The sequence below is a fragment of the Notolepis coatsorum genome, assembly GCF_963971535.1.
Source record: "Notolepis coatsorum genome assembly, chromosome: 15".
NCBI lineage: Eukaryota > Metazoa > Chordata > Actinopteri > Aulopiformes > Paralepididae > Notolepis > Notolepis coatsorum.
The window spans coordinates 83215854-83240572 of NC_140179.1; the positions used below are offsets into that span (position 1 = coordinate 83215854).

The 24719-nt window shown below is 42.7% G+C and overlaps 1 pseudogene across 1 annotated transcript in view; it reads right to left on the reverse strand.

Moving 5' to 3' along the window:
* Nucleotides 1–24719, reverse strand: part of LOC311242116 (receptor-type tyrosine-protein phosphatase beta-like) — a 119090-nt pseudogene that overhangs the window by 32605 nt on the left and 61766 nt on the right. Inside the window, exons 10-22 of the transcript XR_014620995.1 lie at nt 24456–24582; nt 22724–22875; nt 22261–22319; nt 18694–18898; nt 18391–18488; nt 18080–18245; nt 12011–12129; nt 8858–9005; nt 8248–8517; nt 6890–7059; nt 6422–6572; nt 5220–5320; nt 1–115 (exon numbers count right to left, since the gene is read on the reverse strand). The exon at nt 1–115 is cut by the window's left edge and continues 54 nt beyond it. The product of XR_014620995.1 is annotated as a receptor-type tyrosine-protein phosphatase beta-like (transcript). The remainder of the gene's footprint in view (nt 116–5219; nt 5321–6421; nt 6573–6889; nt 7060–8247; nt 8518–8857; nt 9006–12010; nt 12130–18079; nt 18246–18390; nt 18489–18693; nt 18899–22260; nt 22320–22723; nt 22876–24455; nt 24583–24719) is intronic.

Sequence of the window (24719 nt, forward strand, 5' to 3'; positions counted from 1 at the left end):
ACCTCAGCGCGGTACAGCCTACCCGGAGTCAACCCTGGGAACATGTGAACCTCTGTGCTCCGCCCCCAGATTCTGGGCCCCCAGAGGTGGCCCCAGCTGAGTTGTACAGAACCACCTGGACCGGTGGAGACACGACCCACAGTTAACCCTGGTGGTGCATTCTCCTCCAGCCGGTCACATGGCATAACCAGCTAGTTAGCTGGTTAGCTGGTTAGTTCAGACTTTGTAATCCCATCAAATGTATTATAGTTTGAAGGTGTGAAGACCAGCAGCAGCAAGCCCTCCCCCCTGTCCCCTCCCCCCTGTCCACTCCCCCCTCCCCCCTGTCCCTCCCCCCTGTCCACTCCCCCCCTCCCCCCTGTCCCCTCCCCCTCCCCCCTCCCCCCTGTCCCCTCCCCCCCTGTCCCCTGTCCCCTCCGCGTCCCCCCTGTCCCCTCCCCCCTGTCCCCTCCCCCCTGTCCCCTCCCCCACTCAACTCCAACCCACACATCAGACCAAAACAAAACATTAACATTACTACTAGTTACATGGTAGCTGGTTAGTTAAGTGACAGTAATATTACTACTAGTTACCTGGTAGCTGGTTAGTTAAGTTCATATCACTACTAGTTACATGGTAGCTGGTTAGTTAAGTTAATATCACTACTAGTTACCTGATAGCTGGTTAATTAAGTTAATATTACTACGAGTTAACCGGTAGCTGGTTAGTTAAGTTAATATCACTACTAGTTACCTGGTAGCTGGTTAGTTAAGTTAATATCACTACTAGTTACCTGATAGCTGGTTAGTTAAGTTAGTATTACTACTAGTTACCTGATAGTTGGTTAGTTAAGTTCATATCACTACTAGTTACATGGTAGCTGGTTAGTTAAGTTAGTATTACTACTAGTTACTTGGTCCCTGGTTAGTTAAGTTAATATTACTACTAGTTACCTGATAGCTGGTTAGTTAAGTTAATATTTCTACTAGTTACCTGATAGCTGATTAGTTAAGTTAATATTACTACTAGTTACTTGGTACCTGATTAGTTAAGTTCATATCACTACTAGTTACCTGATAGCTGGTTAGTTAAGTTCATATTACTACTAGTTACCTGATAGCTGGTTAGTTAAGTTAGTATAATTTAATAATTTAGGACCTGCTCCGAGGTCATCAATTGGCACACATGCGATGCATGCATGCAATTCGTATCTGCGATTAACCCATCCCGTCGTCCTTCCCCCCCAAGGGCAGCCGGGAGCAGACAGGCGTCAACGTGAGCCGCGCCAGGGGACCAATCCAAGTGCTCCTGTCCGTCTTCGTCAAGGACGCCACAGCGTTAGCGATCTTGTTGTTGTGCATGTTTTTCCATTGGGTTTATCTTATCGGGGGGGAAACCCTTGCGAGCACGGGGAGAACATGCAAACTCCACACAGAAAGGCCTGGGAGATACCCCACCTGGGTAACTGGCATCATGGAAACCTGTTACTACTAGTTACTTGGTACCTGGTTAGTTAAGTTAATATTACTACTAGTTACCTGATAGCTGGTTAGTTAAGTTCATATCACTACTAGTTACCTGATAGCTGGTTAGTTAATATTACTACGAGTTACCTGGTAGCTGGTTAGTTAAGTTCTGTATCGTATAGCTCTCGCTCGGCGTCACTCTCTGCACTGTCCTCGCACACGTGGACACGCACTGAATAAAGACCACAATGTACCTTTAATCCCAATATTTGTCTGACCACACCCCTATCAGCTTACCCATATAAGCAGGGGTGGGGCCCACGGCCTGGAATATTGGGCGTGTGCACCGCAGAAATTCCCCCGCCATAGAGTACGTCACCGTGCGCGTCTCTGTTGGTAGGACTTCCGTGTGCTGTTCAGGTCCATGTGATGGATCTGTTTTGGGGGGTGGTCAGGGCTCCTCCTCACCAAGCTCCTATTCGGGCCTTCTGTGAGTCGGGACTCCTCCTTCCATGTGAGGGAGCCTCCTTCAGAGTACAGAGCCTCCTCCTCAGATTGTCAAGGTGAGTGGACCCTCTAGAAGGAGTCCTACTCTATTGTGTATGTATTCGATTCAATTCGATTATTGAGTGTGTATGGGTTCAGTGCCTCCTCCCCGGAGAGCCCTAAATCCAATTTTTTACATGGCTCAAGGTGCAATATATTCTTTTCAATCTGTACAGCTCACGTGGGAAGTCTCTCTGGGGATTCCCGTCTCCTTCCTATGGGAGGGTGGTGGGATGTAAAAATGTGAAATTTTTTACCCCCGGCTGTGTAGACTGGGATACATACTGTTGGTGCTTCCTTCTTTTCTACTAAAAAGAGTTGGAGTTAGGAAGTGTCACACCCCTCTAGTCGTTCCCCATGGCGCCTTGGGGATTCAATGACAGGTCTAAATAGCCTGTTCATTGATGTGGGTGTGTCCCGACGCACGTATAGTGCTAGCTCGGGGTGTTCTGTAAACAGGCGACTGACTGGCGCGCCTTGGTTGCTTGAGGTTAAAACGACGTTTTTATAAAGCAACTGGGATGGAGGTTTTTCCTCTTCCGACGACCAAATCCAACGACCTGGTTTTTTGTCATCGACGGATTCTCGTTCATGTCTGGGGGATGATGACGGAATGGATCTGAACATATGTAGAGGGGTCTCACGCCCTGGGGGTGGGCCACCGGGCGCGGTTCGCCCGAACGTCTGGGTGGCGCCTTCTTTTCATGTTTAAGATCAACACGCATATCTGCCCCTTCTCCTGGAGTAGGCATGTCGGCGTGGTTAGGGCACGGGACTGGTTCTGGTCACGCTGGTCCGGATCAGTTGAACCCGTTGTCCGCCGGGGATGCAGATCTGCTGTTCTGGTACCCTGAGGGACTTGGGCTTTTTTCAGGGGGAAAAATGCCAGGTTGGTCTGGGTGTCACAGGGTTAAGCACTATGGAGACCCTGGTTGGGTACGTTTTTTACTCAGCACTGTCGTAATGGCTTACGGCCATGCCAACCTGTACACGCTCGATCTCGTCAGATCTCGGCCGCTACACAGGTTGGTCCTGGTTAGTACTTGGTTGGGAGACCGCCTGGGAATACCAAGTACGGTGTGCTTAGGGGCTGGTTCTCCATTCTTTTTCGCTCCTCTCTCACGCATGGCGAAGAGGGGCCTGTTGGGGTGGTCTTTGACCTCCTCTGGTGACCCTGTGCTTCCCGTATCACCGGGCCCGGTCCGAAGTAATGTTTCGTCGACCCGTAGGCCTGGGTTAACCCTTTTTCGAAAAACTGAAACACTTGTACTGCGGTATAGCCGGTGTATACCCGCAGGTGTGTTTTGGAGTTTTTTCTTGAGGGGTTATAGGAACAACCACCGCATTGGGTAACACCAAGGTGGTTGATTCCCTGGTGTGTTGGAGCAGTGTCAACTCCCGGGTTCACCGTTTGAGGGTGCCCCTGCACGTTCATGACGTCTGCCAATCGTGTCAGCCTTCTCTGCCTCAACCCCTCTGGGTGGGTTTTTTTAAATGGAGGCTTGGTCATGCAACACCGCCAGCTTACGCTCCTTCCGCCGGGGCAGCTGTGTTCAGCTGTCCCCTCTGGCGCCTGTCTCGTCCGCAGTCTCCAGGCTAGGGTTAATAGCCTGTTGCCTGGTTTTTTCCCCGGTGCGCTGCCTGCTTCCGTTGGTTAACCTTTTTTGTGTGCTTACGGCCATGCTTACTGCCTGTTCTGCAGGGTCAGTGTGCCAGGCGGTGTACTATTGGGGGGACAGGGCCCACTCGGCTGAGGGGCCTTTGTCCGAATACGCTGGCGATGTGGGGGGCGGGGTCACTAAGTGCCCACCTGGTGGGGTCTTGATGCTGGCATCATGGACTTCTCTGGGCCCCCGTTCCAGGGGGTCCAGTCCCTTTGGTGGGTCTGGGTCTTCCTTCGCGCTCCGCTGCTACGGCCTTGCCACGGGGTTGGGTTTGCCCTTGACCCCGTGATTCTGGGGGCAGTAACGAGGTTGTTTCCTCCGTTCGTTCCCGGGTGGCATGCGGGTTGTGCGTGTGTGTAGTCGTGGGGTCAAGCCACGGCTGCTCACCCTGTGCGTTGAGTTGCTTGAGTGCCTCTTCGCACGGTCGGGTCCGTCGCCCTCCCGTGAAGCCCCCAATAGGGGGGGTGCCCTCCATTAGGGTGGGTCGGGGGGGCTCGGCCCTCCCTGTTCTGATGGTTGTGGGGGGCTTTCAGCGGGGTGTATTTGTCGGCCGATGGCTCTCGCTCGGCCTCCCTTGTGCAGAGAGTGATGCCGAGCGAGAGCTATACGATACAGAACGTTAGGTTATGACTATAACCAAGTTCTGTTAGTATAGCGACGCTCGGCGTCCGACGCCGCTGCAGCCCTTGATCTCGCCTTGTGGTGAAAGCTTGGGAAGGAGGCGAGTGGGTGGCCCCACCCCTGCTTATATGGGTAAGCTGATAGGGGTGTGGTCAGACAAATATTGGGATTAAAGGTACATTGTGGTCTTTATTCAGTGCGTGTGCACGTGTGCGAGGACAGTGCAGAGAGTGACGCCGAGCGTCGCTATACTAACAGAACTTGGTTATAGTCATAACCTAACGTTAATAGTACTACGAGTTACCTGGTAGCTGGTTAGTTAAGTTAATATTACTACTAGTTACTTGGTATCTGGTTAGTTAAGTTAATATCACCACTAGTCACCTGGTAGCTGGTTACATTTACAGTTACATTTAGTCATTTAGCTGACGCTTTTATCCAAAGTGACTTACAAGTTCTGTACGACAAGACAGCAAGAAGGGTACAACTCTATCAGCTGAGTAACAATGTTCATCAAAGTGTTGCGTGTTACAGTGTAGGTTAGTTTATTAGGACAAGTGCATGACAGTAAGGTTAGTCAGGGTTAGATTTTTTTTTTTTTTTTTTTTTTATTATCATTTCAGATAATGGTTGAAGAAGTGAGTCTTTAGTCGATGGCGAAAGATTGGACGATTGGTTAGTTAATATTACTATCAGTTACCTGATAGCTGGTTAGTTAAGTTAATATTAAATGGCCTGTATTTATATAACAGCTTTTATCCAAAGCATTTTACAACTTATGCCTCACATTCACATATTCACTCACAGATGGCGAAGGCAACCATGCAAGGTGCCAACGGGAGCAGTTAGGTGTTAAGTGTCTTGCTCAAAGACACTTCAACACACTGCCTGGGAGGAACCAGAATCGAACCAGGAACCTTCTGATTACCAGACAACTAGTTACCTGGTAGCTGGTTCTGGTACCGTCTCCATGCTCCCAGTTGACTGTCAGTCTGTCTGTCTGTCCCCCATTCAACACCTGAAGAGACAAGACTGAGGACGGAACTGAAGAGAGAGAGAGAAAGAGAGAGAGTGAGTGAGAGAGATAGAGAGACAGATAGACACACAGATGGAGAGAGACAGAGAGAGAGAGAAAGATAGAGAGAGAGAGACACACACACACACACACACACATATATATAGAGAAAGATAGAGAGAGAGAGAGAGAGAGAGAGAGAGAGAGAGAGAGAGAGAGAGAGAGAGAGAGAGAGAGAGAGAGAGAGAGAGAGAGAGAGAGAGAGAGAGAGAGAGATAATGAGCAGGAGAGGCTTAGAGAGATAGCTGTAACATAATATAGTATCTGTGATATCATCATCGACTGGGTCCTAATGGTACTGAGCTGTGATGACCTGCTCTCTGCGTTCATACGACATCGTAACTGGCTGACGGGTCGTGTTGGTTGCTTGGTCGGCTCTCTAACAGATAGCTGCTATCTAAAGATTTCCAAAACAACTTGCTATTTGTGAGTTTTCTATTGCTGTTCTACAGTCTACATTCTGTCAAAAGTAAGCATTAAAAAGCAAATACAAGGGTGTATGCATATCTGTGTGCTCTATCTCTATGTTCTATAATAGTACTAGTATCTTACTATGTTCTATGGTATACTGGTGGCAAGTAGAGAGGAGTTGCTGGTATAATGGTTTCTTACCAGTCCTGTAAAAAACTGTGTTCTAATCTATTCTATGGTATACTGGTTTCTTACCAGTCCTGTAAACTGTGTTCTATGCTATACTGGTTTCTTACCAAACTGTGTTCTATGGTATACTGGTTTCTTACCAAACTGTGTTCTATGGTATACTGGTTTCTTACCAAACTGTGTTCTATGGTATACTGGTTTCTTACCAAACTGTGTTCTATGGTATACTGGTTTCTTACCAAACTGTGTTCTATGGTATACTGGTTTCTTACCAAACTGTGTTCTATGGTATACTGGTTTCTTACCAAACTGTGTTCTATGGTATACTGGTTTCTTACCAAACTGTGTTCTATGGTATACTGGTTTCTTACCAAACTGTGTTCTATGGTATACTGGTTTCTTACCAAACTGTGTTCTATGGTATACTGGTTTCTTACCTAACTGTGTTCTATGCTATACTGGTTTCTTACCAGTCCTGGCCAGTAGGGAGGAGTCGCTGGACATTCCTCTGCTCCAGCTGACCACCTCCAGTCTGTAGAGAGATCCAGGCTGCAGACCAGAAAACAGACAGCTCTCTGACCCTGGATCAGCTCTCTGGGAGTTCACTAACACACCAGGAACCTGGAACACAAATCAAATCACACATTTAGATGATATGCCACGATGCTACATGCTGACTGACAGACTGTTCACAGTTTGTGGTGGGAGGCCGAGATGTCTGTCTGTCTCTCTATTTCCTATCTATCTAGGACAGGGGTGGCCTTGGTAAGAGGTGATAAAACACCAGTTTCCAGTAGCTACTAGCTTCCACTTCCACCACGTTAAGAGTCAAATCAGATAGGACAACCAGACAGACAGCAACACAATAAAGTGCATGTGCAGGTGATTGGTATTAAAAACCATCCATCATGGTCATTTAAGATCAAAGCTCCACCCGCCTTGTGATGTTCTGTCCCGGCAGTGTCCTGTTGCTTATTGGCCGTTTCCCCGGTAACGCTGTAGAGTGACAGGTCGTAGGCGTCAACATAGCCAATGGAAGGTCTCCATGAGAAGGAGAGGGAGGATCTGTTGGCAAAGCTGACCGCTAGATGACTGACTGCTGCGGGACCTGAGAGAGCGAGAGAGAGAAAGAGTGAGAGAGAGAGAGAGAGAGAGAGAGAGAGATAGAGAGAGAGAGAGAGAGAGAGAGAGAGAGAGACGTTTTAGCAGCAAAAACAAGAACACATTAAATGTATCCAAGAGTTTTCTTGTAAACAGTTCACTTTTGTTTATATTCACATTTCAACCCAAATAGACAGTTTGCTATTGTTGTTCTATAGTCTACAAGCTGAATACATGTCCTACCTCATATAACCTGTTGTTGTTCTGTAGTCTACAAGCTGAATACATGTCCTACCTCATATAACCTATTGTTGTTCTATAGTCTACAAGCTGAATACATGTCCTACCTCATATAACCTGTTGTTGTTCTATAGTCTACAAGCTGAATACATGTCCTACCTCATATAACCTGTTGTTGTTCTGTAGTCTACAAGCTGAATACATGTCCTACCTCATATAACCTGTTGTTGTCTATAGTCTACAAGCTGACATGTCCTACCTCATAGAACCTTTACAAAGTAAATTTCTGTTGTTTTCTTTGCTTGCAATGTTTACATCCCATCCGTGTTCAGTTTCACTCTCCGTTTTGGCGCAGTTGCAATGAGTCCAACCCTCCTTTCATTGGCAGATAGTTAGCTTACTGTGCTCTATACTGTAGCGACAATTTCATCAACTAGTGGACAGAGACATTGCATCCTTTAACTCGCAGGCTTTTTACCTGTATAGAAACAGAACCAGCTTTCCTTTGATTAGCAGGAAGAGAGTTGTCGAAGCAGTTTTTTTTTCTCTTCTTGGACTATGGTGATGTAATCTACAGACATGCTGCGGCCTCCACTCTTAAATCATTGGACTCTGTCTTTCCCTCTGTCCTCAGATTCTGCATTTCACTATGATGCCTCTAGCTCATGGAATGAACTCCAACAGTAAAAAGAAAAGAAAAAACGTAGATTCTCCCCTCTGTCGCAGAATTTAAGACCTTGATCACTAATCATTGTCAATTAGGTTGTATGTGTTTTAATTGCTTTGTTATCCTTGTTTTTGTCTACCCTTGTGCCGTTGTCTTATTGTTGTGATTTTCTATGCTGTGATTCCTATGCTGTATTTATGATCGGTTGTCTCTGTATGTAAACGCAATGTGACCGGGGAAAACGTCGGTTGCCTTTCGAGTTTAAATAAAGGTTTGAAATGTTCTCACGCGTTTGACCCTCCGTGACGGCCTCCAGGGACGACACCCCGCCGCTCAGAGTCAGCACCCGAACTGTGTACCACTTCCCAGGGGTGAGGTCCTCCAGCAGCTCCCTGGTGGTCCCCGGAGCCAGCGACCGGTTGGCTAGAGCCACGTTCGCCTCGTCCAATAGCTGCAGTGTGTAGCCGTCGTACACGCCCACCGGCATTTCCCAGGTGACGGCGAGGCTGTGTGTGGTGTGGTCGCTGTCGGCTTGGAGGGCCGTCACTCTGGCCGGGGCTGGTGTGGAGGACATGGATATTTGTGTTAAACATTATAATGTTTATTTATGTATTTAATCATTTATTTATTTATATTTTGAAATATTAAATATATTATATATTTAATATAAACATAGTACACCACAGTAATACTATAAGTCACAGCAGTATAATGTGGTAAATATGTAGTTTTCCTATGGGTCTCAATGAATAATGACAGGCATGTATGGAGAGAGTACTGATTGATTGTGTGATTATAAACACAACATGATAATGGTTATAGATGATGATAATACTATTTGTATTAGTTATTTCTGTCTAAATCAGTCAATGAATCAATCTTTTTTTCTCTCTCTTACCAGTCCTGCCGGTAGCAGTGTTGTTATTGGTCAGCTTTCCACTCAGTGATTGGATAGTGACCCTGTAGCCCCTCCCAGGAGTCAAATCCAGGAAGTCCAGAGAGGTGACATGTTTAGGAACGGGACGCCTTTCCATTACTACACCCTCCTGGTGGAGCGGACACACAGGGTTGGGACATTTATACTCAGGTACACTGGTTGGGGACATTTAAGACAGGGTGTAGACATTTAGACTCTATAATACTAACTCACCACGCTAGACAATATTATAATTTATAATACTAACTCACCACGCTAGACAATATTATAATTTATAATACTAACTCACCACGCTAGACAATATTATAATACTAACTCACCACGCTAGACAATATTATAATTTATAATACTAACTCACCACGCTAGACAATATTATAATACTAACTCACCACACTAGAGACAGTATTATAATACTAACTCACCACGCTAGACAATATTATAATACTAACTCAGCACGCTAGACAGTATTATAATACTAACTCACCATGCTAGACAGTATTATAATTTATAATACTAACTCACCACGCTAGACAATATTATAATACTAACTCACCATGCTAGACAGTATTATAATTTATAATACTAACTCACCATGCTAGACAGTATTATAATTTATAATACTAACTCACCATGCTAGATAATATTATAATACTAACTCACCACGCTAGACAATATTATAATACTAACTCACCATGCTAGACAGTATTATAATTTATAATACTAACTCACCATGCTAGATAATATTATAATACTAACTCACCACGCTAGACAATATTATAATACTAACTCACCACGCTAGACAGTATTATAATTTATAATACTAACTCACCACGCTAGATAATATTATAATACTAACTCACCACGCTAGATAATATTATAATACTAACTCACCACGCTAGATAATATTATAATACTAACTCACCATGCTAGACAGTATTATAATACTAACTCACCACGCTAGACAATATTATAATACTAACTCACCACACTAGAGACAGTATTATAATACTAACTCACCATGCTAGATAATATTATAATACTAACTCACCATGCTAGATAATATTATAATACTAACTCACCACGCTAGACAATATTATAATACTAACTCACCACACTAGACAGTATCATAATACTAACTTACCACGCTAGACAGTATTATAATACTAACTCACCACGCTAGACAATATTATAATTTATAATACTAACTCACCACGCTAGACAATATTATAATACTAACTCAGCACGCTAGACAGTATTATAATACTAACTCACCATGCTAGACAGTATTATAATTTATAATACTAACTCACCACGCTAGACAATATTATAATACTAACTCACCATGCTAGACAGTATTATAATACTAACTCACCACGCTAGACAATATTATAATACTAACTCACCACGCTAGACAATATTATAATACTAACTCACCATGCTAGACAGTATTATAATTTATAATACTAACTCACCATGCTAGACAGTATTATAATTTATAATACTAACTCACCATGCTAGATAATATTATAATACTAACTCACCACGCTAGACAATATTATAATACTAACTCACCATGCTAGACAGTATTATAATTTATAATACTAACTCACCATGCTAGATAATATTATAATACTAACTCACCACGCTAGACAGTATTATAATTTATAATACTAACTCACCATGCTAGATAATATTATAATACTAACTCACCACGCTAGACAGTATTATAATTTATAATACTAACTCACCATGCTAGACAGTATTATAATTTATAATACTAACTCACCATGCTAGACAGTATTATAATTTATAATACTAACTCACCATGCTAGATAATATTATAATACTAACTCACCACGCTAGACAATATTATAATACTAACTCACCATGCTAGACAGTATTATAATTTATAATACTAACTCACCATGCTAGATAATATTATAATACTAACTCACCACGCTAGACAGTATTATAATTTATAATACCAACTCACCACGCTAGACAATATTATAATACTAACTCACCACGCTAGACAGTATTATAATTTATAATACTAACTCACCATGCTAGATAATATTATAATACCAACTCACCACGCTAGACAATATTATAATACTAACTCACCACGCTAGACAGTATTATAATTTATAATACTAACTCACCACGCTAGATAATATTATAATACTAACTCACCACGCTAGACAATATTATAATACTAACTCACCACGCTAGATAATATTATAATACTAACTCACCACACTAGACAATACTAACTCACCACGCTAGACAGTATTATAATACTAACTCACCATGCTAGACAGTATTATAATACTAACTCACCATGCTAGACAGTATTATAATACTAACTCACCACGCTAGACAGTATTATAATACTAACTCACCACACTAGACAATACTAACTCACCATGCTAGACAGTATTATAATACTAACTCACCACACTAGACAGTATTATAATACTAACTCACCACACTAGACAGTATTATAATACTAACTCAGCACGCTAGACAGTATTATAATACTAACTCACCACACTAGACAGTATTATAATACTAACTCAGCACGCTAGACAGTATTATAATACTAACTCACCACACTAGACAGTATTATAATACTAACTCACCACACTAGACAGTATTATAATACTAACTCACCACGCTAGACAGTATTATAATACTAACTCACCACACTAGACAGTATTATAATACTAACTCACCACACTAGACAGTATTATAATACTAACTCACCACGCTAGACAGTATTATAATACTAACTCACCACACTAGACAGTATTATAATACTAACTCACCACACTAGACAGTATTATAATACTAACTCACCACGCTAGACAGTATTATAATACTAACTCACCACACTAGACAATACTAACTCACCATGCTAGACAGTATTATAATACTAACTCACCACGCTAGACAGTATTATAATACTAACTCACCACACTAGACAATACTAACTCACCACGCTAGACAGTATTATAATACTAACTCACCACACTAGACAATACTAACTCACCATGCTAGCCAGTATTATAATACTAACTCACCACGCTAGACAGTATTATAATACTAACTCACCATGCTAGCCAGAGAGACAGTGTACATGTCCAGATCTCCTTCTCCGAGGGTCCAGGATACCCCCAGACCCCCCACTGCTACATGGGGAGAGAGGAGGAGGTTCCTCACTGCACTGGGAACTGGAGAGAGAAGGAGAGAGTGAGAGAGGGGGGCGGGGGAGGGAGAGAGAAAGGGAGAGAAAGATAGATTCGTAATTAGTAGGGAAATTCCAATATGAAGTTTCAAGCTAATTAAAATGGCCAACAAAATGTGGTACCATATAGTGTCTTTAGTATGATTATACAAGCTATCTAAAATGAGTAAATCTATTTGAAATATGGCCACCAGTGATCTCATTAGGGACATTGAATCCTTGTATTGTGTTAATTACAGCTCAATGAAATTATGTAGATAAAAAAGAAAGAAAAAAATATCAATACCTTGTCATTACTGCTATGATAGTATAAAAACTGAATCCGTTTGGATTGACATGTATGAGCCAGCTGGACAGAGAATCAGGAGACAAAGGTGAAGTCAATCGATGGATTTTATTGACAGGAACACACAGAGAACGAGGAACAGTCCGACGCCTGGGCCCTCATTTATCAACAATGCTTAGAAAGTGTTCTATTTTCGTTCTTAAGCACAGAATTTAGAATGTGTGTACGCACAGAAAAATTGGGATTTATCACACAGGTTCTATGCACACTCCATGTTGATAAATACCATTTGTTCTACGCTCCACGCTCGTGCACGATTTTAAGTATTTGCATATAGCACCACCCGTAATTAACCAGGGGCCTACGGTAATGGAACACCCCCATGAAATGTGGAAAAGTGGACTAAGCCGAGCGAAGCGTGTTATGGGAGAAATACGCGACAGGCTGACAGACATGTACACGTACGGTGATGTCGGATATGATATCTATTAACTTCATAAAGACCATTGCTGCCTGGGCAGCGCAAACACTAATAAAGACCGTTAACCACTGTTTGCCATTGGTGTCATTAATAACCATGCTGGAATATGACTGCCTTTTCTTCGTTTAGTTCGATTAATACCCAGGGATTAAAGTTCTCCGTCAATTTTCTACCTGCATGTGATTTGTAGAGGCATACAATCTATTTTGATGTCGGTATTAGGTAGCCTATATAAACAATAATACAAGAGCATATACAAGAACAATGAATCTCACTGCCATGTAGCCTACGCCATGTGTAGCCTGCCTATATGTGATCAATACAAACTTGAACTTGAATTCCATCATGTCTGTGTGCGGGAGCTCACAAGGCTGTTGTCACAATGTAAATAAAAACGTGCACTGAAAAGTTACAGTATGTAGTTGGTTGATTATTTGTATGACAGTCAGTAAACCCTTGCCAAAAGTATCAGTTTTATTTAATGAATTGAAAACATGCAGCATTGCCTTCCTCCCGGTCACCAGCAACGACATGTATCAGATCAGACGTGCAGATCGTACCGCTGCCTCAGGAAAGAGCATCGGCGGCGGAGTCTGCCTCCTCACGAACAATTCCTGGGTTAATCCCGAGGGGGTGCATGTTCTCTCAAACTCGTGTTCCCCGGACATGGAACATCTTTCTATTCTGTGCCGTCCGTTTCACCTCCCGAGGGAGCTCACCGCGGTCGTCATGACCGCCGTATATATTCCCCCACACGCGAATACGGGCAAAGCGCTGGGAGAACTACACGATCATCTCAACAGACACCAGATCAAACATCCAGACGCAGCGATGGTAGTGGCCGGCGATTTCAACCAGGCCAACCTGAAGAAAGTGATGCCGTCCTTTTTTCAGCACATCGCTTGCTCCACCAGAGGGAAAAACACACTCGACCACTGTTATTCCCCGTTCAGAGCCGGCTACAAGGCAGTAGCCGCTCCGCCATTAACGGGGTCCACAAGCTCGAGCGACCACGACTCCATCTTGCTATTTCCGGCATATCAACAGAGATCACGTGACGCCGTCGTGTCACGTGAGACAAAGAAGTGGACCAACGAATCAGAGGCCACGCTCCAGGACGTGTTTACAGAAACGGATTGGGATATGTTCAAAGGAAGCGCCAGTGACGTCAGCGAGCTCGCAGACACAGTGGTGAGCTACATTACAACAATAGCCGAAGGTATTGTCCCCAGAAAAACGGCGCGGATTTTCCCAAACCAGAAACCGTGGGTGGATAGCACTATTAGAGCAGCTCTGAACTCTCGTACCACCGCCTACAACCTGGGTAGAGAGTCAGGAAACATGGAGGAGTATAAGGCTTCAGTCTATACTCTACGCAAGGCTGTCAAACTTGCTAAGAGGACATATGCTGATAAACTGGAGACACAAATGGCACAAAACGACACAAGAGGATTATGGCAGGGACTGAAGACAATAACTGAAATAAAGTCAGCGCCCCCTCAATGGGGAGCGACGACGCCTCCCTCGCGGACAAGCTCAACATCTTCTACGCTCGGTTTGGTGTAGACAGTGGCGCTGCTGGCTCTCCGGCTAGTGATGTCACTGGCGCGCCGGCTGTTGTGGAGGGGGGGGGGCAACCGCGGGGGGGCGGGGACGCTCTCTCGTTGTCGGAACACAGTGTGAGAAGAGCATTTATGCAGGTGAACACCAGGAAGGCTGCTGGCCCAGATGGCATAACAGGACGCATACTCAAGTCCTGCGCCAACCAGCTGGCCCCAGTGTTCACCGCCATATTTAATCAATCCCTGGCGGAGTCAGTGGTCCCTGCCTGCTTCAAGATGTCTACCATCATCCCTGTACCGAAGAAACCCTCCCCAACATGTCCAAATGACTACAGACCGGTGGCACTCACCTCTGTGGTCATGAAATGTTTCGAGAGGCTGGTCAAGGACCACATTTGTGCCTCCCTCCCCAGTGATATGGACCCTATGCAATTTGCATACAGGACAAACAGGTCCACCGACGACGCGGTCTCCCAGGTACTGCACAGCACCCTCTCGCACCTTGACCGTCAGAAGGGGGGCTATGTGAGACTGTTGTTCATTGCCTACAGCTCAGCGTTCAACACCATAGTCCCCACCAGACTGGTGGACAAGCTGATCGAGCTAGGTCTGAGCTCCGCCCTGAGCGCCTGGGTACTGGACTTTCTGAGCGAAAGACCCCAGGCGGTCAGGGTGGGGGGTCAGACCTCCAACACCATCACCCTGAGCATCGGGTCCCCCCAGGGCTGTGTTCTGAGCCCCCTGCTGTACTCACTCTACACACACGACTGTGTGGCCAAGTTCAGCTCCAACTCCATAGTGAAGTTCGCAGACGACACGGTGGTGGTGGGGCTGATCTCGGACAACGACGAGAAGGCCTACCGGGAGGAGGTTGAGGTACTGGAACGCTGGTGCCAGGACAACAGCCTGCTCCTGAACATTGGTAAAACCAAGGAGCTGATCGTGGATTATAGGAGAGGACAGCAGGAGACGCACACACCACTGATGATTAACGGGGCCACCGTGGACAGGGTGAGCAGCTTTAAGTACCTGGGGGTCCACATCTCAGAGGACCTGACATGGTCAACACACATAGACACAGTAGTAAAGAAGGCGAAACAGCGCCTCTACCACCTGAGACAGTTAAGGAAGTTCAGAGTATCGGGGAAGATACTCCAGTCCTTCTACTCAGGAGCTGTAGAGAGCATCCTGACCGGAAACATCACTGCCTGGTATGGAAACAGCACGGCACAGGACAAGAAGGCCCTACAGAGAGTGGTGCGCTCAGCCGAGCGTACCACGGGTATTGCACTACCCCCCCTGCAGGTTCTATACAACAAGAGGTGCAAATCCAGAGCCTGCAGGATAATGAAAGACCCTCACCACCCCAATAACAGCCTGTTTCAGCTGCTGAGGTCAGGCAGACGCCTGCGAACCCCAGCTACTAGGACAGAGCGGCTTAGGCTCAGCTTCTTCCCTCAGGCCATCAGAGCCATGAACAATGAACATTGAGTGCTCAGAACATTGAACTATCCACACACAAGCACACATGAACACACACACGACACGCACGCTGTGCACGCTCACACACGAGCAGCCACTTAACACTTTAACATGAGCGGGCACACACTCATGTCGCACACACGCACACTTATGGCCAAAGGAAAGGACACTTTAAATTAGAATAACAGGAACAGTGTATTGCACTACCAAAGCTAACTAGCATGTCCCATATGCTCTGTAAATAACTATGTACAGATACAGAGATGTCACTCCATGTTACCTGTTACCTGTTTACTGCACAATGTTGTTTTTTAAATTTTTTGATTCTATTATATGTTGTACCACTGTATTGCACATCGTTGCGGGCAAGACCACCCGCATTTCATTGTATACCTGTATGCCGTGACAATTAAAACTCTTGACTTGACTTGACTTGACTTGTATCAGGCAAATGCGCATCACTGAGTGGAATCCCTTTCTATTCACATAACTGCATTTGTGATGGAGCTTTGACAGCTACATGGGTGGTACAGTAACAGTCTATTGCTCGATCCATCTCCAATATCACGATGGACCGTGCCGGTGGCAAGACCCGAGGGTGGAGACTGACTTGAATGTGCATTGTGCGTTTTGTTCCACGCTTTAATTCCGTTCTCAAATTGCGGTACAAATGAAGGAGGTGTCTCGGGTATAGCGGACTCTAGTTAATATTATGTTCTCTCAGCAATTAGACTGCCCCTCATTCATTCATTCATTCCTATCTGCTATCTCTGAAAACAGTTCCCCGCGAGCGCAGTCAGTGCACCCCGTATATTCCGATAACCCTATTATATAAACCATGCTGCATTCATTCGGAAAGAAAGACTTATTCCAAATGCTATATTTATAGGGTTTGACAATAATTACACTACTGTCGCTATTTTACAATGAACTATAATGAATTACGGGTCATACTACAGAACACGCCAGTGTTGAAACTAATGCACGGAAGCTTATTTCCGCGTTGCAGACTGCAGTCTTCATATTCTGCCACCGGGCGCCAGGTATGCGTCTATTCGAAAGGCAACCGGTTGATGCGGTTTGCTAATCTGATTGGCCACTGACGTTTCTGGTCATGTGACATGTGCGCCCAATCGCGTGACGCGCCCATTTCCGCCTCGACCAGCAGCAAACTACCTAACGCCTAGTTTATCACTGGTTAAGCTTAGGCGACTCTTTCGAAGTTGGTTAAGGTTAGAGTTTGGAATCAGGGCTGGCGTTCTATCGTCCTGCTCTAAGACAAACTCTAACCTTAACCAACTTCGAAAGAGTGCCTAAGCTTAACCGGCGAAAGAACTTGCTGTCACACGATTGGTGCGACCAGAAACAGCAGTGGCCAATCAGAGCGCAAAACGCGAACGCGGAAGCATGAACCGGTTGCCTTTCGAATAGACGCGCCAGGTACGCACGGTCGGAGCTGTGCGTAGATATACGCACAAAGTCAAGCACACGTTCAAATTGATAAGTCACACACTTTGCTTAGAAATGAACGTACGCACGGGTTACGCACATATCTGTGCGTACGCACCATTGATAAATGAGGGCCCTCGAGTCCAAAGCCCTCCACGGGCAATGGCTCCAGAATGAAAACAACCATGGCATTATATACTCTTGCAAGTTCCAAATTTAGCGAGCCACTGGTTAATAATGGATGATCCGACAGGCTTGGCATATAAGGTAGTCTAAGGATGAATCTGGTGGGTGCCTGGCTTGGCTTGGTCACCGGACCCCACAGCCACATTCCAGATTGGGGGAGACCTATGCGCTCATGGTTGACCAGAGGAGCTGGATGTAAGATATTAGATATTAATAAACTAAAAATAACTATCAGCTACCTTATAATTTCATTGAGCTGTAATTACGCAAGGATCCAATGTCCCCTATGACATCCCCGGTGGCCATATTCAAACTCATTTACGCTCAATAACTGTCAAACTAAATGAATGTGTGCAAAACTGTTTACAGTTTTTGTCTGTGTGTGAGATTATGTGCAAAATAAATCGGCATTGTATTTTGGTGAAGTGCCCCTTTAAGTAGATAATCACACACTGCAGGCATATTATATAATCGGTGAGGTCTCTCTCACCCGTCCTCCCCTCAATGAACTGAGGTCGTTGGTACGGTCCGCTGAACGTCGAGACGACGATCTTATAAAGTCTCCCTGGGGTCAGAGAGGTCAGCTTGTGCTGACGAGCCTCGTTGCCGAGGGTTACCGGAGGGAAAACCCTTGTGTCGTTGAACAGCAGTGTGACCTGGAAAGATTTGACAGAAAATCACGTGACCTATTAGTCCACAGGCTAGAATCAAACCTGTGACAATGCACACGTATGGATGTGCCATAGCCCACTGGACCACCACAATGAATGCACCCCTGGTTACTGGCCTTCACACACACACCTCGTAGTGATCCGCATCTCCGGGGGCGGGGCTCCAGGTGACAGTCAAATCACCTGTACCGGCGTTGCCTAGCGACAGGCTGCCCACAGCCGCTGGGACTGTAGCAAAATACAGGACAACAGAGTATTGTATTTTATAATTATTACTATTATTCAATCCATTCGGTTATATTCAACACATTGTATTCTGCTCTATTTCTGTCTGTTGTTAATGATAATCTTGTTAATTATAATAATCTAATCAGAAGTTAATGATAATCTTGTTAATCGTATTAATCTAATCAGAGGTTGATGATGAACTCACATGTCCGTCCATCAGTGGACACTCTGGAGACGTAGTCTCCACTCCAGGTCTCCACGGTAACGGTGTACAGTCTCCCAGGAACCAATGAGGAGAAGACACACTCATTTTGCCCCGCCCCCACTGTCTGGTTCTGTAGGACACTGTGGTTGTAGCGGATCAGCACCACGTAGCGGTCCAAGTCACCAGCTGCATGACGCCAGTACACCTGAAGAATAATATTATTATTATTATTAATATAACCTGCTGCATGACGCCAGTACACCTGAAGAATAATATTATTATTATTATTAATATAACCTGCTGCATGAGGCCAGTACACCTGAAGAATAATATTATTATTATTATTAATATAACCTGCTGCATGACGCCAGTACACCTGAATAATAATATTATTATTATTATTAATATAACCTGCTGCATGACGCCAGTACACCTGAAGAATAATATTATTATTATTATTAATATAACCTGCTGCATGAGGCCAGTACACCTGAAGAATAATATTATTATTATTATTATTATTAATATAACCTGCTGCATGACGCCAGTACACCTGAAAAATAATATTATTATTATTAATATAACCTGCTGCATGATGACAGTACACCTGAAGAATAATATTATTATTATTAATATAACCTGCTGCATGAGGCCAGTACACCTGAAGAATATTATTATTATTATTATTATTATTATTATTATTATTATTATTATTATTATTATTATTATTATTATTATTATTATTATTATTATTATTATTATTATTATTATTATTATTATTATTATTATTATTATTATTATTATTATTATTGTTATTGTAACTGAGGGGTTACAAAACCCTGACTGTATTAAAGATTGTGATAGATTAAACCACTGCTAGTTATGTACTTTAATTACTGGCCAGACAGTACATCAAATATAGATGGTGAACACCCACAAGAACACGGCATTGACACAGAAATACTATTGGAGGGTAATTTATTATTATTAGGCAACGTTAGGTTACAGAATGAGAATTAGGGTCGCACTTGTATGGCGAAGAATATACGTAAAGTCAGTCAAGAGCATAAGTCACTAAGAATAGCAGGAATCCTACGATGGGTCTAAGCTGACGCCACCTGTTGTATAGTAGCAATTATATAGGGCAACACCGGTACCGACTGGAGACAATGGGTTCCCTCCGGGGTGTAAGGCCTGGAGGGTAGAGGAATGTTCGGGTACTCCGTCTGATTCAACGAGGAATAAAGAGACTCCAGGTACAGGAGTCGGTTCTTGTAAACTCCCTTGATCAGCAGCAAAAGCAATAATTGTAATCCAAATGCCCGACAGCATTGATGACAGCTAGCCAGCCCCGTCCACGAGGCAGGCCCGAGTTGTAATCCTCACAAGGTTGAATCCCAAACGATAGTGGAAATCAACGATGCTCTTCTCCGGTGGTCACGTCCCAAATCAATATAATCCAACCAGGAATGGTTCTGCAATCGCCAACGCCGATTCTCCTGTGTACATGTCCAACGGTTCTCCGCCTAGGACTCCTCGGGTGTGGGGGCGACGTATTTAGGCCACACAGCCTGGTTAAGTGCACTAGCTAAAGACACGACGAACCGATGGGTAATGCTACACACGAAAGAACTGTGGCCGCACGATATACAATAAATGATCGACTATTTACTTCACATTAGATTAAGTCGAACTCAACGTTACTTCATTAAACTCTGACACTTTTACCATTCTATTCGCACGCGGTTCTCAATGCTCTATTTAGACGCAAGGTTGCTCACTTCACTGTTTCACCGAACTTGATGAAACAGCTACTTAGACGAACTGATGAACTGAACTACTGCTGGGCACACCTGCGCCAGCATATAACTTAAGTGAATATCTAGTCCCAACCTCAGTCCTTGTCTCGTATTACTACGCTGACTCCGGGCATGTTCTGACATGCCTGCAGTTGTCTTTGAACTTGCCGTTGGGGGCTTGCGCGCTGGCGCCTGGGGGCGCTGTCCAATAGGAGAGTGAATATTACTCTGGTCTGAACGCAGGTAAAGGGATATTCCGTGTATATATATAAATAATATACAAAGTATATCAAACAATAAATATATATTCTCAGTTTAATCTGGCCCTTCACAACAATTATTATTATTATTATTATTATTATTATTATTATTATTATTATTATTATTATTATTATTATTATTATTATTATTATTATTATTATTATTATTATTATTATTATTATTATTATTATTATTATTATTATTATTATTAATATAACCTGCTGCATGAGGTCAGTACACCTGAAGAATATTATTATTATTATTATTATTATTATTATTATTATTATTATTATTATTATTATTATTATTATTATTATTATTATTATTATTATTATTATTATTATTATTATTATTATTATTATTATTATTATTATTATTATTATTATTATTATTATTATTATTATTAATATAACCTGCTGCATGAGGCCAGTACACCTGAAGAATAATATTATTATTAATATAACCTGCTGCAGGAGGTCAGTACACCTGAATAATATTATTATTATTATTATTATTATTAATATAACCTGCTGCATGAGGTCAGTACACCTGAAGAATATTATTATTATTAGTATTAATATACCCTGCTGCATGAGGTCAGTACACCTGAAGAATAATATTATTATTATTAATATAACCTGCTGCATGAGGCCATTACACCTGAAGAATATTATTATTATTATTATTATTATTATTAATATAACCTGCTGCATAAGGCCAGTACACCTGAAGAATATAATTATTATTATTATTATTATTATTATTATTATTATTATTATTATTATTATTATTATTATTATTATTATTATTATTATTATTATTATTATTATTATTATTATTATTATTATTATTATTATTATTATTATTATTATTATTATTATTATTATTATTATTATTATTAATATAACCTGCTGCATGAGGTCAGTACACCTGACGAATAATATTATTATTATTAATATAACCTGCTGCATGAGGCCAGTACACCTGAAGAATAATATTATTATTGTTAATATAACTTGCTGCATGAGGCCAGTACACCTGAAGAATAATATTATTATTATTAATATAACCTGCTGCATGATGACAGTACACCTGAAGAATAATATTATTATTATTATTAATATAACCTGCTGCATGATGACAGTACACCTGAAGAATAATATTAGTATTAAATTAATATAACCTGCTGCATGATGACAGTACACCTGAAGAATAATATTAGTATTCAATTAATATAACCTGCTGCATGATGACAGTACACCTGAAGAATAATATTAGTATTAAATTAATATAACCTGCTGCATGATGACAGTACACCTTTAGAATAATATTAGTATTAAATTAATATAACCTGCTGCATGATGACAGTACACCTGAAGAATAATATTAGTATTAAATTAATATGACCTGCTGCATGATGACAGTACACCTGAAGAATAATATTATTAACATTAATGGTTGGATGGATGGATGGATGGATGGATAGATGGATGAAATATGATCTGACCTTGAGGAAGTCGTCTCTAGCAGAGTGGACAGCTGTTGGGTTCTGGACACTAGCTGGTTCTAGAAACAAAGACAAGACAGAAACCAGTTCAGACCAGTTCGAACCAGTTCAAACCAGTTCAAACCAGATTCAACCCTCATACTGTATGTTTGTGTGGGAAATAAATTAGCTGATCTCTAGCCAGTGAGCCAGTACTCTCTTAACAAACCCATTATATCATATACTGTCTCAGAAAAACACCTTATACCAAGTACTCTTTCAGAAAAACTCATTATACCCTGTACTCTTTCAGAAAAACTCATTATACCCTGTACTCTCTCACACATTATATCCAGGGGTTTACTATGAGCAGACAAAACAACACATAGTAAAAAAAAAAAAAAAAATAATAAAATAACTTCATTATCCTATTCGAGGAACACCACACCTCCTCTAGGCCCTGACCTTCGACCTCGCTACTTACGTGTCCTGGCCTGCACCGTCGTAACGTTCTCCAGCCCTCCGCTCCGTGTTGCTATGACGACAGAGTACAGTCTCCCGGCGACCAGTGAGCTGAAGGAGCACTCCGGTGGCGAAGAGTGGGAGACGGCCAGCGCGTGAACGGTCCGCATCGCGCTAGGAGGAGGGACACAAAAGTAGCTCCATTCAGAGGCCAATCCGCTGACATCCTCATTATAGTTTGTTTTGGTGACATCTACTGGTTATAAGTGACCATCATTGTTGCCTTGTTGCACTGTGGTGACTTGTTTTTACTAATGAGTTAGTCTTCTATTCATTCATTTAGAATACTGTTTTGGAGTCTTAATTTTGTTAAGAATATAGGACAGGCATAGGCATTATGCTTCAGTCTGTACCTTTTCAGTTACTGCCTAAATCAAAGATTGTTAAATGATTGTGTATATTATATTGTGTGATGACTGAATAAACTACTACTACTACTATTCCAAACAAACTGCTGTTGCTGCTGGTGGTGATGTAGAACGCATCACTTCCTGTATGCTGGATGATTTCCCCCGAGAATGTCCTACCAGACACCACTGTCTAGAACACCCAAGAACAGCAAATGTAAACACATTCATGAACTGGTTATTATAGGTAGAACCACTATTGTGTGTTTTATCAGTTGGTGATATAGTGACAAAATAGACATTTATTTATATATGAAAATGTTCAAGATTATGACTTTAAATGGACCATGGATCAACACGTGAAATGGCAGCCGTATGCCTATAGCCAGTGTATAGCCAGTTTCAGTGGAATGTTTCATGTGTTGCTAGGAAAGAGCTCGGGCTTCCTGTTGCAGTGTCTAATATCAACAACTGACAGGAAATCAAACATAGTCCGTTCTAGAACGCTGGTTTATGGAGCAGAAAACAAGAGATGAAACAGACGGAAGGCATTACTGTCTGCTGGTTTGTTTTTAAATGAGAACCTAGCTAACGTAATAATAATAATTAGGGATGTTCGATATATGCTAACGTAATAATAATAATTAGGGATGTTCGATATTGGCTTTTTTACCGATATCCGATATACAGATATTGTCCAATTATTAATTTCCGATACCGATATATGCGGGGTTCCCCCCCCCCCAAAACTGAATAATTTCATGTAATTAACATTACATATCTCTTGTCATGGAATTAACACAACATTATGCATACTTTTGACAATAAATAAAATAAGAATTTGTTCTTACTTGCTTGCCTGGGTAAATAAAGGTTAAATAAATGTAAAAAAAAAATATATATATATATATATATATAAATTTGAAAACCGATAGCGATAATTTCCGATATTACATTTTAATGCCAAGGATTTTGACTGAAATAGGCGACCAATGGCATGCTTATAGCCACAGTCTAATAATAATAATAATAATGCAGGACTTTGGAGAAGTCTTTATTTGGCATGCAGTGACACACATGTGATGGGCGGCACACACACAGGAACACACACACATGCAATTGTTGGGTCGCCGATGCGATTCAGTCCCTGCACTTGACCCTGGACCTTCTTGCTGTGAGGCGACAGTGTTAACCACTACACCACCGTGCCGCCCAGTCTCAGTGTAGCTCAGAGAGAGAGGGACGTGTTGTCAAAACATGTGTTTAACATTCCAACTTCCTGAGACTCTATATGATGCCCTGTATGATGAAGCAGCTCTCGTTTCCATGACAACAACAACTACTTACTGCTGGGTCCGTTCTTGTAAACGGACCAGGTAGCTGTCCGCCACACCGACCGCCGGGCGCCACGACACCTGCAGAGCATCACACCGGCCGCCATTAGCCACCGTCACCTCAGAGACGGCTGCCGGGACTGGAGAGGATGAAGAGGAGGACATGTTTAATTGTATTACATTTAGAACGACACATCATCAACATACTGTAGAACAACACATCAGAGATCTTCAACACTTCATCAACATACTGTAGAACAACACACCAGAGATCTTC